Genomic DNA, 20,862 nt, shown 5'->3' with positions numbered 1-20,862 from the left:
AGCCACATATGACGTCATGTGATCCGTTTGGCGTTATAAAAGTGTTAAAATTATCATGATTAGCTTTTCAATCTACAACTGATTAATAATCCACAAATGGGGCTGAATTATTATAATTTCATTTAATTTCGTTGTGATTACTTATTAGTATCGCATTAAAGATAATGCAAATAGCTTCCATCAGTTACATTAGTTTTTATATGAGGTTCCCAATTCACATTCATACAACTAAATGTTGTGCATATCTTCTTTTATTACCGCTAGATCACTTCAGGAATCGCTGGCTCGCGGCTCGCCATATTCTACGCCTCTAAAATGAACTCTCACTAAGTTATGGTTATGAACAATGACAATATTCTCGCTAACAAGCTATCCTAGCAAACAAAAACGGACAAGAATAAACTGAGAAAGAACGGTGTGACGTATTGCTATTTAATAATTCGCCGTACATCGATTAACGAAGCATCGATGATGATAAAACGACAAACAACTAGAGATGAGGACAAAGAAAAGAATATGTCTTCTTACCAAACGTTACCTTTGATCAATTGTTTTATTTGATGTCTGTAGTACAGGTAACATGAGGCAGGTGACTATCGAAGCGGTTATTATTAAAATGGACAACTCACTTTGTGTCGTCATATCAGCATCAAAGGGAACAGTATGTATATAAAGAAAAAACAGCAAAGCAAAGCCCCAAGCGTTAAATTTGAATATTTTGTGACTCAGCTATGCACTCTGGTATTTCTGATTATCGATCACTCACCAACAGACTATCCGTAAACTTTTAGAGGTAAATGAGAAAGGGAAGATCTTCCACCGAGCGGGTGAAATTGCACGGTAGACCGAGAGTCTAAATGCTATTGTTCGGAGCTTGTAAATATGCTTAAAAATAATGTTAAAAATATCGTTGTTCATTTCAGGTATCTGTCAAATCTCTGGTATCGTATGATAGCTGCCCGCTACTGCATTGACAGATTTAGAAAGAAAATAAACCTTATTTTTAAACTCTACGTACAAACAAAATATTTTAATAGACTAGATAAAGTAAGAACCGTGGTCCTGGGAATACACGCCGCAGCAAGCTGCAAGTCGCAAATTTCTCTATATTACGTAAGTACCGTGGACTTTGCTTACGAGTACTTACGCTTGGCAGCCTCTTAGCAGTGCATTGATGTTCATAATGCCTTGGTTGATGACTATATTTAAGAACAAGATTTATATTATTACTTATAGCGGCCCGCTCCGGCTCAGCTCGGGTTTTTAAAAAAAATTTCAAAAGGACACTTATTGCGACATAGCTATAATAGTTAAACATGCTGTCGCGATACTTTTTGTAAATAATAATATGTTCTTCTACAAAGTCGTAGTACATTATTTAATTCTATTATCAATAGTTTTCGCAGGGCACGCGATGTAAAGAATATTTTAGGTATTTCTTTACACCTTGGGTTACATTATTGGAGTTTTAATAAGGATCCCAAATTTTTTTCAAAAAAAATTATAGCCCATGTCACTTGGGAATAGTGTAGCTTCCAAACAGTGAAAAAATTTTTCAAATCGGTTCAGTAGTTTCGGAACCTATTCAATACAAACAAACAAACAAATCTTTCCTCTTTATAATATTATTAAGTATAGATTAAGTCGTTGGTAAGTTTAAAAAAATATAGTACTTATATATTAACATTACGTAAAGTGGCGTAATTTTATTTATTTATATAGTGTTTACGTAATATCACGCTACCAGGAGCGTTGGCATCATATTAACATAGTGTCGGGGCCTGATGTTGATGGATAGGCACATTATCCACATTGAAATTTTATAGGAAAAATATCAAGCATGTAAATGTAAAGTAAAAAGATTTTCTGGATGAAGGAATCACGACTTATATTAGCGTAGATGGGTAAACGAGCCGGGCGTCGCCCAGTGACAGTTGCTTCCCGGAGCGCACTCAATCATTTTTATTTGCTAGATTAGATTTTAAAATGCTTGTCTTCATATATTTCGCATAATTTTTTTTATTTTTTTTATTGCTTAGATGTGTGGACGAGCTCACAGCCCACCTGGTGTTAAGTGGTTACCGGAGCCCATAGACATCCATGTAAATGCGCCGCCCACCTTGAGATATAAGTTCTAAGGTCTCAAGTATAGTTACAACGGCTGCCCCACCCTTCAAACCGAAACGCATTACTGTTTCACGGCAGAAATAGGCAGGGTGGTGGTACCCGCCCGTGCGGACTCACAAGAGGGCGGCGCATTTACGTTGTAGATGTCTATGGGCTCCAGTAACCACTTAACACCAGGTGGGCTGTGAGCTCGTTCGTCCACCCAACTAAGCAATAAAAAAAAATTGCTATTGAGGCTCGTAAATTCTGTCATGCTATACAAACTCTCTTTCTATTACAATGGGATTACGTGTACATTGTACTACATGTCAAAACGTATTACAGTTTGCAGACAGAGGTAAGACGTTGGTAAAATTGCCGTAATAAAACACACCTGCATCATAAATGAGTTGAATGACAGAGCGATGTCAGTGCGAAGTGGCCGCACCTGTAATTGTCACTAACGTTATGAATTCGATACGACGCAGCGTAAGGCATTCAGTAGCGACAGTTCAGCGTAAAAACGACACACAAAACGGTAAAGTAATCAAAACGTTGCATATTGTAAGAAGAAACCATTAAGCGCGAAATTCCTCCATCAACGGTGGTTTTAGGCACCACAAGCATCGTCCTCGTAGAACCCATCGCTTGCTACGAAGAGCTCGACGAGCGAATTGACCCATAGACACAGCCCACTGAGTTTCTCGCCGGATCTTCTCAGTGAGTCGCGTTTCCGAGCCGGTGGTAGATTTTCGAAGCACTGCTCTTGCTAGGGCCAGTATTAGCAACACTCCGGTTTGAGCCCCGTGAGCTCACCTACACACGTTAGGGTGAAGCTAAAATAGCCTCTCAAGGCTATCAGCATAGGTAGTGAAAAAAAAAGCGAAATTCAAATAACATATTTAACTTCACGAAACCCTAAGGAAATACCCTAATACTCGTAATAGCATTCCGATATCTGATAGGTATCTTATTTGCTCATAGTCTAAACGATTACTGTATTTAGTTTTGTAATTAAAAATAGATACCGGGTACAGCTGGAAGAGTAATAATGTTTTTCATTTCGCTCTATCAGCGACTCCTTTTGCTCGCGGTATTAATATTCTCATTTTATTGCCATATGTACATATCAATTCGATCAATTTACATCTGGATATAGCTTATTTAGCGCAGTATTGCTTGACTCACTATAGACACAAAACAAGTAGAATACAGAAGGTACGTTTTAGCACATTCGATCAACGCACACATAAACATAGCTCAAGGCCACGAAATCTTAGAACCCACTGGATCAGTAAGCCAGGTGTGTCGCCCGCTGCTTGCACGTATTTTGAAACCTTCTTCGTGCAGAAGTAGAGCAACTAAAACAGCTATGACCACTGTTCAGTCAATGATTCTTTTAATTGGTTTTTCTGTAATGAGTGCTTTTTTTAAAATCCTTTTTAAGCGGTAAGAGTTAGAGTAACCTAACAAGTAGATCAGCTCACGGGGCTCAAACCTAACGACGTTACCAACACTAACCTTAATAAGAGCAGTGCTTCGCAAATCTACCACCGGATCTGAAATACGAGAACATCTGAAGCTTTTTTTAATTATTTTTTTTGCATAGTTGGTTGAACGAGCTCATCATCATTGTGGAAATCAATTGTGAACATTTGTTGAGTACGTATTTCATTAGAAAAATTGGTACCCGCCTGGGATTCGAACACCGGTGCATCGCTCAACACGAATGCACTGGACGTCTTATTCCTTAGGCCACGATGACTTTAATGACGTAGACCGTTAACCATTCGGTGCACAGGATCGGAAATGTTGATGAGTGTCATATTTTAAATAATCAGCTTTCTGAAAGAGGTGAGTCTGTACATACTTGCTTGTAATTCTATAGCTTGTAAGGTTACACCAATAGTCAGGTAGGTAATTAATAGGTAGGACGTTCTTATAGGTGGTTATATTCTTTTAAGTAAAAGGTTCATAAAATAAAATGAAAAGATTACCTTAATGTTATCGCAAAAGGGTCGCACATGTATTTACGTAACTACCAGTATTTAGCTTTCCCGTGGATTCACAGTATACAAGATGCTCAAAAATGATAATGTACCTAAGCACTAATTGCAAATTGATCTTGTCGAAATCTTCGTAAATTATATTCGGTTTTAAAATTATAATGTGAGAATAGAGATTTTAATTTTATTTTATTTTTTCCGACAATCAATCAACGTACTACAGAGAAGTACCAGTGGCTCTACTATGATACGACTTATGTATATTTAGTTTTTGTGAATTTCTATAGCCAGAATTGACGTCCCTAGCGTGTTTGCCGAGAGTCAACATAACAATCGAAGTACAGTTCTGAGCTTACCTTCTGTACCCTCTACGTTTTGTACCAACACTATAACCGCTTTAGCGCTTCAAACTTTTACTTAACACCAATCAAAAATCAAACATTAAAACATTTTTGTAAACATTTGTATTTCATGAACTTTTAAGTGTAAATTATTATTTTTTAATAACAGCACTTGGATTATTGTTGTACCCAATAGAAATCCCTCTGAAAAGAACTCTATATCAGAAAAGGGTGCGTGTACTTATGTACGCGTGTAAGAACTTATACTTTATTTTTATTAAATTTATTTCTTTTTTTTTATTTAAATTTTAATCAATTTGAAAAAAAAACGATTAAACAACATCCTCAAAAAAGCATATTGGACATCCTTTTTCTTGACATCGTATAAATTCGGTAAATCTCGGTACGGTTCGGAAAGTTCACCTGCGGCTATATTCAGACTCGCCAAGTTACGTCGGTCGTATGAGCGATTTAGTGGGCAACTTCATTCTGTTAATTTTGTGTCACGGTGCGCGCGCATCGTAAAATTTCAATCTCATCAATTTTTCATAACGCGCCCAAAGAAGTATAACTTCAAAAATGCAATAGCAACGCTTACGAAACTCCTGTATAAATCGTTCCTTTTATTTTGTGATTCTGCCTCTCATACACTGTGATCAACGGTTATTAAAAACTGCCCACGTTAAATTTATTCGAAAAGGCAGTTGGCGTGCGCGGGCTATCGGCTCCAACAAACATTAAAATTGGCCTGCCTATTAAACAAAGCGGCGGGAACCCATATAACGTCACCACATGAAAATACTGATCCTGAATGAAAATTTCGTGTTGAACCTGATCAAATCTCTGTGGAACAGGTACACGTGTTACAGCGGTCGAGTTATTAGTAGAGTGGCACGTGACCCTAATGTTCCACGATGTTTGAGTTCGATTCCCGTCGGAGACAACTACTTTGTGTAAAACGTTTAGGAATATGAAATGTGCATCTGTTCGTTACAAACACAAATACAGTGGTGAAAAAAACGTACGATTTTATGCTAATTTTACTTAATATGTCAAATATTAGGTTGTGTAGTGATAAACATAGGACAGCAGTTTTAATCTAAAATAAAAAAAACACGTGTGTCACTCGGGGACTGCCACGGTAAAGCTATTGCATAGCGTTTTTTATGAACCTTTGCAATTATAATTAGACAATAATAATTTAATATTAAAACAATCATAAAATAAGACCACAAAGCAAAACATTAACTGTCCCCTTCACACTCATAAGCTAGACCGCGAGAGACAGGATGGGCAGACTTTTCATGATGCGCATGCAGTGCGACGTCATGCCGTGCGCTTATTCACAAACACTACACAAGCGCAACGTGTGAATGTGTTGAACACGAGTTACAATGTAGGCGGAGTAGGGGGTGTTAGGTTTTATTTTCGTTACGGAATTTCTTGATTCGGTCGCCGCGCTCAAAGCCCACGATAAATGCAATGTTAAGCATTTGATTAACACTCATATGGCGGTAACTGATATGATAGCTGATATAACACAAGATATTTGACAGATGCCTGAATCTCGCTTCAACCGCTCGCTGAAAGATCTTTCCTGCGTCGGAAATGCCACACGCATATTGAAAAAAATCGAAGTTCGATTTGGTTAGCATTTTATCGATTTTTAAAGATTTATTATTTGTTTAATGGATTCATGAACGGAGCCTATTCCCTACATTTTAGCAAAATAATTGTACCGTATTTTGAAAATCACTTCCATATCTAGTTATGAGACTTGATCTCAGAAATGCTAGTCTCCTTTCTCGAGCGCGCTGAGGTTTTTCTGAACTTCGTTGAAATTTACATAACATAAAGTTTGTTCGCGGGTGCTCAATATTGGCACCTCAATAGCAATCAGCAGATATGCTCTCGTCCGAGCCAAAAAATCAATTTGGGAATTCATCTCATTATTCAATCACGCATAAATTTCGTGTGATTTTCATTAAGATTCACGCTGCTTGTTACGGGGTGTCAGAACTTCTCACATGCTCCCGTTTATGTTTCGGGAGCAACCCGAACTTTTCACATTTCCGTATGAAATGTAAAACGAAAGTCTACCAAACAAAAAGGTTCTATGAACAAGCGCTGGCGATGCCTCGTGCCTGGTAATTATAATTAGCTGGTTTATTTTTCTTAACAACATTCTAATATCAGCATATTTTTTTTCAAGCTTGTTTTTGTTTCTCTTATGGTTTGCCATGTGAGACCACGCGCTTTGATTTGATCGTATCTATGTTTGCCGGAAAACAATTTAGGCCTTTTATCAAAGCATTGTCTATCTGTATTTGGTTACAGTTGAAAATTGAAAATCACTTTTGATGGTGGCGTTCATTGTATTTACTCCCAATGAGTTAATAACTGACGTGAAAAAAGAAGATTTGGGAAGACTTTGAATCTATTTTTACTGCACTTTAATTGACTGCCAAATAGTTCGTTGATTTCAGGAAAAAATGAATTTGAAATTTAGAATAAAAATATAAGTTAAAATATTTATTTGATAGAAATACGAAAATTAATCGATGGGACTTTACAAAAAAACTTTAATTACTAAATTAATAATCGTACCCAATGAATCTTCAACAAAAGCCTGAACCAATATATCTTCTAATTATTTTACGGCGCCATTGCGTATTTACAATAAAGAAAGCTTAAAAGTCAGTGACCTTTTTTTGTTTTTTATTCCCTTTAGAAAGGATTCCATGTTTTATTGAAGCAGATTTCTTCATTAAGAAAGGTTGTACAGTTTATTTTGTTATCCCTAATTAACGGCCACAGCGAACCGTCCTAACACAACAGTATCACGAATTAGGTAATTACTGAAAATGTATCTCTAAATTAAATGAGAATTGTGTGTTCGTTCAATTATGCCAGAGTATACTCGTAGTATTAACAGTGGGTGCAGTGACGTCTATTGGAACGAGACAATTGGAAATAATGTCAAGATAAATTGCAGAATAAAAATGTAATTGTTTCAGAAAAAAATATTATTTTTCTTATTGCAAATTAATGAATTACATGAAGGTTATCGGGTGTGTATTTCGCTTCAGTAAATCTGTGAAATAATTTTAGTATATATTTTTTTCAACATTATACTTGTTACACACATGTTTTTAGCAATCACCTAGGCTCGATGAGAAGCGATACCGTTGTAATGAGCTGGACATTCTGCTTTGTGATCCTTACATAGAAGATAATGTAGCTAATCTAACAAAAACATGTATTGCCAACATAAAGATTACATCCAACAAGTTAAACACAACTTCCTTGGATTAGTCATCTCTGACCGTGAAATAGACAGAAGAAAATAATAAAGTTGTTTTTCCAGGCAACTACATAATATATACTGGATTAAATTTTACACGCTTTTATATTTAATAAATTTTTGTTGAATTTTCTATAAAAGCGTGTTTCTAAACTATTATTTATTTTCCACTTTTTAGTTTGTTTTTCTATAAAATAGCGTTTTTTTTTTGTTTTTTTTTACTATTAATTATTAAACATGGTGTTACAATTAAACATCAACATGTCAATAAAAAGCCATTAATTTATGCAACGGTTGAGTTTGGTCTTGTTAATATTGTGGAAGAGCTGTTAAAATTGGGGTTTAGTCCCAACAATAAATTGCTAACCCTGATTATCCTTATAAGGATAACGGGTCCAACTGTACATACATACGCATGAAATTAATAAAGGCGTATTAAAAATAAATAAAAAAGATGTGTGGTGTCGTGGGACACCGGATAGAAACGAAGTTCCTTATTATAAAAATATTAATTTTAAGTTCTATTCGAGGTATAAAGAAAATAACTAATCGGGTATACATTTTTTACTATGATGTTTTTATTGATAAAAAAAAACTACTTTACAAGGTTATCAGCTTTATTTTATTCACAATGATTTATAAAAAAATGATCATAATAATATACAAAGAAACAGCTATATGAAGAAACATTTATATGAATAGTAATAATAACCGTCATCACGTAGACTATACATTAGACACTGTATGTCCATTATACTAAGACTATACATAAATAATAAAAATCTTACGTTACGGACGTTTTTTCCCGGGTAGGGTACACCTCCGCATCGGCCCATAAGCAACTTCGTTCCAAAAGTAGTAAACTACTTTCCTACTAAGCGGTTACCCGAACCCAAGTCGTTTTGAAGTCGTCGTGGCCTAAAGGATAAGACGTTCGGTACATTCGTGTGTAGCGATGCACCGGTGTTCGAATCCCGCAGGCGGGTACCAATTTTTCTAATGAAATACGTACTCAACAAATGTTCACGATTGACTTCCGCGGTGAAGCAATAACATCGTGTAATAAAAATCAAACCCGCAAAATTATAATTTGCGTAATCACTGGAGGTAGGACCTCTTGGGAGTCCGCACGGGTAGGTACCACCACCCCGCCTATTTCCGCCGTGAAGCAGTAATGCGTTTCGGTTCGAAGGGTGGGGTAGCCGTTGTAACTATACTGAGACCTTAGAACTTATATCTCAAGGTGGGTGGCGCATTTACGTTGTAGATGTCTATGGGCTCCAGTAACCACTTAACACCAGGTGGGCTGTGAGCTCGTCCATCCATATAAGCAATAAAAAAATAAAAATAAAAAAAACCATAGACATCAGAAAATGAATGCTACCTTAAGCTTTGATAAAGAAGTGATAATTGTATTTTACATTGGATATCCTACTCTTCAAATAGGAACCCAAAGCTGCTTCATTGCTCTTCGTTGGTAGCTTAAGAAGCTACTTCAGCTACGCGCGGCCAGGTAGGTGAGCTCACAGGGTCAACCTGAGAGAATTTGCTAACACTAGCCCTAGCAAAAGCAGTGCTTCGCAGAATCTACCGCCGGATCGGAATCGCGACCCATTGAGAAGATCTGGCGAGAAACTCAGTGGGCTGTGGGTTAGTTCACCGTCGAACTATTCGTCGTCATCGACGAGTTCGACGAGGACAGTGACCGGTTCTTGAGGGTCCTAAAAGCACCGAGAGTGAATCCGGGGGATCCGACAAGACATGTTTTGGGCGACGGCGGCTTTGCATTGCCCCGTCGCGGTCGGATGAGACACAGTGCGATCTCAGACTATGCCCTTCCAACAGTAGCTACGAAAGGAAAATACATATGAAGAATTCAAGAGCGGATTTGATTGAGACAGAGAAATAATCTGGAGGTACTATCAATACTGATGGATATTGAGAAAGTAGTAAGTAGTCGAAGTTTGACAACCTAATTAATCCATTGGGTCGGTATTCACAAAATTCTTGACCCTACTGGATTATTTACGTATGTTCTTATTGTATAAGACATCCTTTGTTATGATGAGTGGTTTCCGTGGAAGGGTACTTATGTGACAAAGCCTTAAGATCACAAAAATCGTTGAGCGCAAAGCTAGAATATCTTTAAAAATAATATATTTGACAGTTGAAATTAAATTTCTCGAGGTGTGATGTTCTGTGAGGCGGGTACATTTTCCACAGATCTGACATGTATAAGGATGTGAAAATGGGATCTACTTTAGTCAAATTAAAATAGATGTATTTGTAAAATCGATCATCTAGCAGACGATGCTCTTTGCCACGATGTACATGTAAGTAATGAATATAAGGAGTTCAAAATCGCGGTGACAATTGGGCATCGCATTGAAGAAAACATCATCAAAGTTGCTTACTCTTGGCAAAGCAGTCGTGGTCATGTGTAATTCTTGTTTATTAAAGCCTTGACAGCTGAAGAAAACATTGACATACAAATGTTTTTGCGTAGTGCGTGATACAATACCATTAACGAACTTTTATACCTATTTTACGTAAATAAATACGTGTTTTTGTGCCAAAGCATTGTATTACTTAACTTTAACAGCTGTGGTGTGGTATTATGTGAAAGATAAATTCGTAATTTATTACAAATACTTTTTTTATAGTTGTGCTAAATATTTGAACTTTTCTATGACGTTTTTGGCCATTGTAAATACTTTTTTCTAAGAAGCACATGTCTACTGTCTGATCATCTGACTTTTCCTCAAAAGCTTAATTGCCTTACTGTAGATGTCAAAATGAGTATATTTACAGAATACGAGTCGTACTCGCCAGCTTCGCTGCGCATTTAAAATTAACATTATTATTTATTGTCATTATTATTAGGGAGTCCAACACTCATATAAATATTAGCCTATCTATTAAGTACATGTATTTTCTACATGGATACAAAGTTTCAAGTCAATCGGATGCATGGTTGAGTAGTTATAACGGGACATCCGTAAAAACCACTGTAGATTTATATATTAGTATAGATTGTGTAGGACGAGTAAATAAATAGAAATCCAAACTACAGATTAAAACAGTTCAAGCATGTAATGAAGGCCGGTAGCATTTTAACGTATGTACTTTTGGATAAACAAAAGCAAATATTAAATTTAGACGTTGATATATTCTTAACAAAAAAAAAGTTAAAACGAATAAGAAGTTGTGGTGAGAACCAATTATAAGTTCAGATAATTCTCGAACAGAACATAAGTCGCCTTTCGGTTTTAGGGCGGGTCGTTACCTCGTTCGTGATGATAATATCCTCCTTCTGTTTTTGTTATTGCAAATTTTACCTTATATTTCCAGGAAGAAGACAACATCCATAATGAGCATCCTATTGACTCCGGAAATCATTTGGTATCAAGCTCTTTTATAAATGAGAAAAAGTAGATTATGAGAAATTCCCTATACCAATTTTCGAATACGGATAAAAACAAAAAATACGTTGAACTAGTGTATTTTATATCAGTTTCATTCATATAGTTCCCAAAATCGTACTATGAACATACAAACAAAGGTCATAAAAAAATCTTTAACTTTAGGACATTAAACATATTTTTCGTGGATATGACTCGTTCTACCCCATCACTACATTTCACAGCTCGAACAGGGGTCAGAATGATTTACGGTGGCCCCCTGACCTCATGGATAAATACTTGAGAAATGGCAAATGGCCTGGGGTCGGGAAAAAGTGGAAATAAGACGAGAATTCCGGGTTCAAGTGTGAACGCTCTTAGAAAAAAGGATATTTTTTTTTCTGTAGCTGAATGGGATATTTTGATTCGGAAATTTTAGCGTTGAATTGATTGGATATACTGGCTCCCTCGGCTGAAATCTTTTGTTATTGGCTTGAAGACGATCAATCAACATCGTTCGTTCGAAGTATCTCTATTCTCACCTAGCTTCAGCACTATTCGCAGTACTGTGACCCCACACGCCTTGCCCACATAGCGTCTGTCCTATTTTGTTCTCAAAGCAATATAAGCTTCCAGTAAACAAACAAGATGACCGACATTCGATTTCAATTAAGACCCTTTAATTCACACGAGTAGTGACATCCTCGTTAGTCTGAATAAGCTATCGCTTAAGTCCTTAAATATGCTCTTTTTAAATTATCACCAATGGCAGACAAACTTACGCTCTATGTCATTTTAAGTGCTTACTAATGCTCGCTAACAGTCGCAGAAATAAAGTGCTAGCTGCCAGTAAATAATATTTTGAAGCACTGTTAGAAGTAGAGATTGTCATAGCACTCGAGAAAAACCAATCTAAGCAGCAATAGCAGGCAACAGTGATCTCTTGAAGCACATGTGTAGTAGACGCATTCTCTTCTCCGTCAAGCAATGCTGATAAAATGAAAATTGTCAAGTGTCAGTCTTGATAACTCGTAAACACAAACACGGCACGCCCCACATGACATCGACTTCGAAACCGGGGTGCTTAGTCAATTGCGTAGCACTGTGAGGTCTATCAAAGCTGTCATAACTTACTGTCTAATTACTATACAAATTAGTTTGCTTTGTAGTCTGTTGCACAGATTATATTACATATATACAAAATGTCAGTTACGTGTAATATTAGAACTTGTGGTACAGCCCTCCGGGGTTTTGTTTTCGTATTCGATTTGTCCTAATATAAAATAGAAACAAAATTCTGAGTTTAGATCGAATATACTTTTGGAAAAATATAGAGTCTATTATGTTCAAGTACTTGCAAATAAGATGGTTTGAGCATCACTCAAATTTTCTAACAAAGATTTTCATGCAACTATTTTATAAGGGTTTTATTTTTATATTATTGCTTAGATGGGTGGACGAGCTCACAGCCCACCTGGTGTTAAGTGGTTACTGGAGCCCATAGATATCTACAACGTAAATGCGCCACCCATCTTGAGATATAAGTTCTAAGGTCTCGAGTATAGTTACAACGGCTGAAGGGTGGTCTTCAAACCGAAACGCATTACTGCTTCACGGCAGAAATAGACGGAGCGGTGGTACCTACCCGCGCGGACTCACAAGAAGTCCTCTGGGACTGCCTGTCATCTGTGACAGGCAATAAAAACAAAACCTTCCGTTACCTTAACTTCAACTCACACAAAAGACTGCATAGGCTCATTCGTTCCGCTTCGATGGATGAGATAGCCAGTGAACTGCGGATTAAACCTTGGGATATATTTCCATGACGACACTCACATGCTATCACACCTACAGGCTCCAGCAAACACAGGGCTATGAGTCGGTCTGCATATCAGTGACGACAACGACAAAAAATGACAGAAATAAAAATGTTATGTAATATTCATTGTCAAAAAAATACGAATACAGACATAGCTGTTTATGACATCTGTCCTATTATTGAGGTAGACAGTGTGCTAGGGAGAAGACAAGATGATCCTCCTACTGAATACATAACATTACTTCCATCTCTTGCTTACAACTTAATATCGTCCTTAAATCATAGATCGATTTTTTTTTTCAGCGTTGACTGCATTTGCCTGCACGTGAATAATGTGCATAGGAATAAATTCGTTCTGACATTCGATTCCATACACGTCCACAGCGCATCAGCGTGAAGGCTCCCATTTCTTGCGGGCCAGCGCGGGCCTAACTTTATTATGTGTTTATTGGTACCCTCGCCTCGCCCTATCTGATCATTTCAGTAAGAAACGACCGTATACAATATTCATAAAGATCTGAACGTATCTGATTTACGACACGGAAAATTTTCTGTACAATTGCCTCGGACCCGGTCGCGGGTTTTATTGTTCAGGTGATGAAATTTTTTGTGTGTTTAATTCAATTTTAATATATATCACTAGCGGCTCACCTGTACTTACATATCGCATGCGACAGATCTATGATTCGATACTACATACGTAAAGCTATGATTTAACTATAGTTTCTATATTTTACTGGTGGTAGGATCTCTTGTGAGTCCGCGCGGGTAGGTACCACCACCCCGCTTATTTCTGCCGTGAAGCAGTAATGCGTTTTGGTTTGAAGGGTGGGGTAGCCGTTGTAACTATACTGAGACCTTAGAACTTATATCTCAAGGTGAATGGCGCATTTACATCGTAGATGTCTATGGACTCCAGTAACCACTTAACAACAGGTGGGCTGTGAGCTCGTCTACCCATCTAAGCAATAAATAAAAAAAAACTGAGGACCAAATTAAATTCCATTATAAAAGTCTGCTAAGTGCAAAGACCAAAAATTGCTAGAAGCGACGACAACCTCCACTACCCGTAGTGCTTGTATCCTTACTTACTCCCTTTATCGTATCTTTCTACCTGGATTTGTTCGCTTACTTCCTATCTTATATAGAGAGGTAGTTGTCAATGGTATATAAAACGGTTAAGGCTTGATCACAGATTATACAGCGGGAGGAGATTAAAAAACCTTGAAAATGAAACGTTCTAGAAAAGTTGTTTGAAAATACCAACTAAAACACTAAAACATAATCGAGTAAAACACAGTTATAAGAACAAAGTTAATGTATACCCTCGCATTACTAAAGATGCCACTGATTATAATAGAAGGCGTCCTCTATGAGGGATTAAGACGATTTATCGCCAAACAGCTATAAAGCGCTTAGTCAGCTCGTTAGCTGGTACTTTACCCGGACGCAGGATGACAAACTGTGGTATTATTTGTGTGTTACAACTAAATAATGGAGATAACCGGAGTTTGTTACAGCTAAGTATACGAAATTAGAGGATTTTATTTTTCTTTACTTTTCTTCTGCTTTAGCGGGATAAACAAAATCTCTCTAATGGTCCAATCTTGATGAGATTACCTAACCACATTATTATCAAGATCGATACAACGCCAAGTTATATGATGTTAAAACAATCGGATATAATTAATTAGAATTTAAAGATTACACTAGATACAAACTCCTTGACACTCCATTCCCGCTCATTTTTTAGTATTATTTATTTAGACTTTAAAATCAATGACACTTAATATTCAACTATTAATAGACCAATCATTTATAAACCAATCATTTTCATTTATGACTTTGATTAAGTATTCACAATCTTATGGCTTCCACTAAATTGTTAACGTTGTATTAATGTTTATATTAACCAAGAAATACATCGGTGATCGGTTGCCAGCGTTAGTATGCGGTGGAATCCAGTGTGCTCTGCATGATCACGTGCAACACTTAATTATACAGGCTATCTATACATAGAAACCCTAATAAACTTAGCACAAGAAGAAAACAAAATCATATAATTTAAAACTGTGACGAAGCATGTTGCGGATAATAATAACATGTACTTTTAGGTTAGGAATATTGTGTTCTTTTTTTTATAATAAAAGTACAATTTAAAACTTTTCTGAACATAGTGTCTAAATGTATGTCCAGATACAAATTAACGCTTTTTGAAAGCCTTTGCGTGCAGACGAGCATGCGGCCCATTTGATAGTGAGTGATTACCGTCGTTTATGCTCGTCATCAATGCCAAGGGTAGAATCAAGCAGCGGCGTACCATTGAATTCCCTTGTCAAGCCTCGTTTGAAGAATGATGTGTGTATAATGCACTACAGGTATATCTAAGTCATCGTGGCCTAACGGATAAGACGTCCGACGCATTCGTGTTGAGCGATGCACCGTTGTTCGAATCCCGCAGGCGGGTACCAATTTTTCTAATGAAATACGTACTCGACAAATGTTCACGATTGACTTCCACGGTGAAGGAATAACATCGTGTAATAATAATGAAACCCGCAAAATTATAATTTGCGTAATTACTGGTGGTAGGACCTCTTGTGAGTCCGCGCAGGTGGGTACCACCACCCTGCCTATTTCTGCCGTGAAGCAGTAATGCGTTTCGGTTTGAAGGGTGGGGCAGCCGTTGTAACTATACATGAGACCTTAGAACTTATATCTCAAGGTGGGTGGCGCATTTACGTTGTGGATGTCTATGGGCTCCAGTAGCCACTTAACACCAGGTGGGCTGTGAGCTCATACACCCATCAAAGCAATAAAAAAAAATCTAGAGATATTCTCATTACTAAACTTCAAGTTTCGTTGTATTAACACGTAACCGATTCTGCAAATACATCACACTCAACATTTTCACGTAAGGTCACCCCATCAGAACACCGCTACCCTCCGCCCATAGCTCGATGGAGCGAAACTACCAAGTTTTATCATTCCCGTGGCATTTACTGCATATGGTATTAGTCGCGCCATCGATCATAATCGGCCCTTTGCGATTTATGAAGGTTCAATGGTGTCATGGGAAATTTATGGTATTGCAAGTAATTTTCAATTTCTTAAGTGCAATAGATTGACTATAACCAAATGTATACTGCAGAATCATGTCATATGCTAAGGAAATAAGTTTAAAAATAATTTTCTCAAAACAGCTTAACGTTATCATTTTTTTACTAAGTTGTGTGGGATGGGAGGAAAAGAGTTTAATGTTCTAATTTGGAAACATAGATCGCGGCCCACCATGTCATAAGTGGCTATCGATGCCCATAGATATCACAAGGTTAATACTTCTACCAACTCTAAGACACGAAATCGTAGTCTCAATTATTTTCACCCTTCCAGAAGTAATGGATGATTGATTCGCGGCAAGATACCACTGTAAGCTAACAAAATGTAAGCTACCACGGGTAGCTACGCAAACTTGTAAGTTTAAACGAGCTTTATTTGATTACACGAGAATATTAAGAGCTTCATGTAGGAGTGCTCTCTTTTGACAAATGTTTTAAATAGTATTTTTAGTTAATACAAGTATACTGGGCATATTAGCCAGCAGATTCAAAGCTCAGCATTGATAGTGGAGACTATGAACCTATAATTTAAAGTAAACCTTTATGAAGCCATTACGCATACAAACTTGTAAAATTTTTCCTCGATGAATGCTAAGAGAGAAGAAGACATTATGTATAATTCGTAAAATTTAAACTTCTAATTTACATATAGGCTCACTGACCACCCATAAAACAATATTCATTTAAATTTAGTAATATATTTATTTAAGCTTAATATGTAATTCAACTTTGTTAAATCTTGCGGACACGTTTTGAAGTCACGCATGACAAGACACACTGAAAAATTATAATAGAATACTCAAATACCAAATGTTATCTCTCACTAGAAACACAAAAAATATTCGAGAATCGTGAAAATAATTTTTCAATTTAAAATGATATAAAAATGAATTGCTGTTCGTAAGTCTCGCTAAAACTCGATAACGGCTGGATCGATTTGGCTAATTTTGGTTTTGAATTATTTGTGGAAGTTCAGAGAGGCTTAAAAGGTAGATAAATATGAAGATGCTCGGAATCAAATAAAAATAACAATTTTGTTTTCCCTTTGATGTGTCCCCCGTCGGACGGATTCCTTTTGTTTGTGTTAAGTTTATTTTATACAAAAGTTTAGGTATTTTATTTATTGATTGAGGCACTACGAAGTCTGCCGGATCAGCTAGTTTAATATGAAAATCTATAGGTTTGTTTGTTCATGTCCTACATAATATATTTAACACTAGTAATTGGGATTCGTGGGGGAGAAATCCACCATCACATTACATTCACATTTCCTAAAATTCCTATTTATGCGCAAGATATCTCACATTGCAATGCAGTGATAATATGCCTGAAAACAGAACTTGAACCATCTTTCAAATCAATTACAGTACCGCTGCATTAATTAACCTTCAAGAACGACTCTGGAATAAGCTACTCTGCAATATTTTCCGGGCACTACGACAATTTCTTTTCATACGATTTTTTATTTTATTTTTATTGGTTAGATGGGTGGACGAGCTCGCAGCCCACCTGGTGTTAAGTGGTTACTGGAGCCCATAGACCTCTACAACGTAAATGCGCCACCCACTTTGAGATATAAGTTCTAAGGTCTCGAGTATAGTTACAACGGCTGAAGGGTGGGCTTCAAACCGAAACACATTACTGCTTCACGGCAGAAATAGACGGAGTGGTGGTACCTATCCGCGCGGACTCACAAGAAGTCCTCTGGGACTGCCTGTCATCTGTGACAGGCAATATAATTACAACGGCTGTCCCACCCTTCAAACCGAAACGCATTGCTGCTTCGCGGCAAAAATAGGCAGGGTGGTGGTACCTACCCGTGCGGACTCACAAGAGGTCCTACCACCAGTAAAATAGAATGGAACGAGTATGGAAAACAGTAGACAACGGCTTAACGTAGCCCTTGGCTCACTGACGTCCTTGCGGAATGGTAACTAACCGCCCAGCACTAAGTTGGATCATTTGTCTTCATATAAATTCAATTAAAAAAATTTCTTAGAGATCCTCTTCCATAAAAAAAATTGGTTTTTTATGTAGAAATATCGTGAATCAAAAAAGTGAAAAGCTTCTTCTTCACTGCAATAGGGTTTTGTTAAGCACTTGAATTTTATTTTTTATTCAATGAATATTAATATAGATTTCAAGGAAAGCAATCAGTTCGTGAATTAAGTAATCTCAAACGAGCTTCAGTCAAAAAGTTTCGCAGAATATCTTTTGCATGTTTTAAACTTGAATTAACTACGATCATATTTTGCTACAATAAATATAAAACTCAAACGGAATAATAAAAAGAAACCTAAAGCGACAGCGAGGTAGAGCGAACTGAAGATACATAGAGAGAAGTGTTATTTCGAAATATAGACAGACACTTTCAAAGGAGTTGCATGTGTAAACCAATGTCAAATATTATTGAAAAATAACAATTAATAACATTATTAGCTATTACGAAACCAACCGCACTCACAAAAATAACTGAAATCGTAACTCTTAGTTATAAATAATTAGATAAGCTCTCGACCAACCTGGTGTTAAGTTAAGTAATTTCCAAAATCTTTTCATATCAAAGCGCAGTCCCAATATTTGTATAATGGCCGTACTTCCCTTCAAACTATACCTGCTACACGGTATAAAACAGAAGTATACTGGTACCTACGCTCAGAATCTCAAAATATGCCCTACTATTAGTAAATTGAATAAATTGACTTTATAAACATTGCCAAAATGAACTAAAAGACTAAAAACGTAACAACAGTACGAAAGAACCAGTTTAAATATACCAATTCCCAAAAGTAGAAGAATCCCAAAAATATAGTTCAACTAATGCCATAACACTGCGTCGGAGATCTGAGGAAGCTGATGAAACTGAGCTACGAGAATTACCTAGTCCCTTAACCACAAAATAAGAATTATAATGAGTAAAAAAATATAGGGATGACTGGAAATTATCAAACAACAATTCGGAGCGAGAGGTACAAATATTAACAAATTACTCTTCCTCGTCCTCAGAAAAATTAAGGATAACGCTCCACGACACATCTTGAATTTCCTGTCTTTCGTCACACAAACTGTGTTAGAACAACTTTGAAGTAATTACAAGGAATTTATTATAATACAAATCATAAACTTTTCCAGAATTACAAAACCAATTTTATTGGAGGTTTTTGTACGAATTTACACAACACAGGAAGGAAATATAACGAAAAATTGTACTCATTTAAAAATATTTTAGCATGTTAATAGTTGAGCTCCGCGTATCTGGTTACAAGTCACTACTAGAGGCTACATTTATTCGTGAATTGACTTCTAGGAAATCACAGATAGGTTGAAAACAAGATCTTGGGCGGTAAGTAAAATAAATGTTTGAACGTTGTATTAGGTTGAAAACATAGTTGTAAACTTGTTGTAAATTTTCTTTTAAATTGTGTAGTGTAGAGAAAAAAAAATAAAATTACACAATTGAACTAGCCGTTCATTTTACCAGCTTACAAACTTCATACTAATTTAGAGGCGGTAAAGCGTACTATAAATATAAGCGGTCTATATCTGGTACAAAGTGTTAATGACTTCATGTTTGAAGGGATAGGCAGCCGTCCCTTTAATACAATTGAGACTTCGCACCACATCAAAGAAGAAACAAGTGAGTATGAGATCAGAAATGTGATAATTTGGTACTCTAGGGTTAACAGTAAAATGCTAAAAACGTATCGGTGCGCAAAGTATAGTTACAGATTATTGGCGCCCAACGTGGTACGCTTTCCAAAAAAATTACTCACTTCGTTTTTCTTTTCAATACGCCGCAACGAATCACGCACCATCATCGTGACGTGAACGAATAATAATACCGTACATAATCGAAACCCCATTATTCTTTGATAACACGACCGATTTTAACTCCATTACCTAATAGGATATATTATTTCCGATTTCCATCCAACATTTAAATACATAACCAGGCACATTTCTAGACTGTCGATCAAAACTAATTTTAAAACCCACCTGTCTATTGATAAGAAACTTCCACCCAAAGGCACCTGACACTTAATAATCACGTCAAATTTTGTTATCACACACAAAAACACTTTCACTGCGTTTTCCACGATGTCACTATCGATGCGTTTCGGTTGGACTTGTGCTCGCGACACGTCCTACCGGCGCCCCGTCTCGTTTACTACTGAGCTCTCGCCGCGCAAGACTCTGCGGTGCTGCATCAAAGATTAAAGAAATGGTGGGCGTTCACAGAAGCGTTTTGACGCTAATGAGTGGAAGATAGAAAAATATTTGATATTTTTGGTCATCTTGGTCATTTATTAAAATTGTCTTTTGCATTTCACAATATTAGAATATTAGGAATGCTTACTTATAAAATTATCACAAATTTTATCCGGTGTAAACTTATAATTGAAAATTTAATGTAAAATAATTGCTCTGAGAAGCATCGTATCCTCTTATCTAGATATTAATGAATGTATCTCCAAGTTACCAAGATTTGAAATCAGTGCGATCGTAAGCCGATGATTGTTACGTTTTTCTTTCTTTCAATGACGATATATAAAGCTCCCGTTCACATCTAAAATTACTCTATGTCCACACAAGTTGCAGTTACAAGACTTGCTTTGAGATTGACAAATGAAATTTTTATGACTACCCGCGACTTACACTCTGCGCTAAAGTTGCTGCTAGCTTATCACCATATTTCGCTAGCATTATGCATCTTTGGCGTTTACTTGTTATTAATAGGTATTGCATAGAAACTTTTTTTTTGTTTC

The 20,862-nt window shown here is 36.7% G+C and overlaps 1 protein-coding gene across 1 annotated transcript in view; it reads right to left on the bottom strand.

The window, feature by feature from the left end:
- The window catches only part of LOC101741569 (nephrin), a 396,854-nt gene extending 376,602 nt beyond the window's left edge, over positions 1 to 20,252 (bottom strand). The window contains exon 1 of the mRNA XM_038010776.2: positions 20,093 to 20,252. The gene's annotated coding sequence lies outside the window, so the exon portion shown is untranslated. The remainder of the gene's footprint in view (positions 1 to 20,092) is intronic.
- Between the last annotated feature and the right edge of the window lie 610 nt (positions 20,253 to 20,862).

Source organism: Bombyx mori, chromosome 4 (genome assembly GCF_030269925.1).
Source record: "Bombyx mori chromosome 4, ASM3026992v2".
NCBI lineage: Eukaryota > Metazoa > Arthropoda > Insecta > Lepidoptera > Bombycidae > Bombyx > Bombyx mori.
Note: the sequence above shows the minus strand (reverse complement) of the source record. Positions and strands in the feature narration are given on the sequence as shown.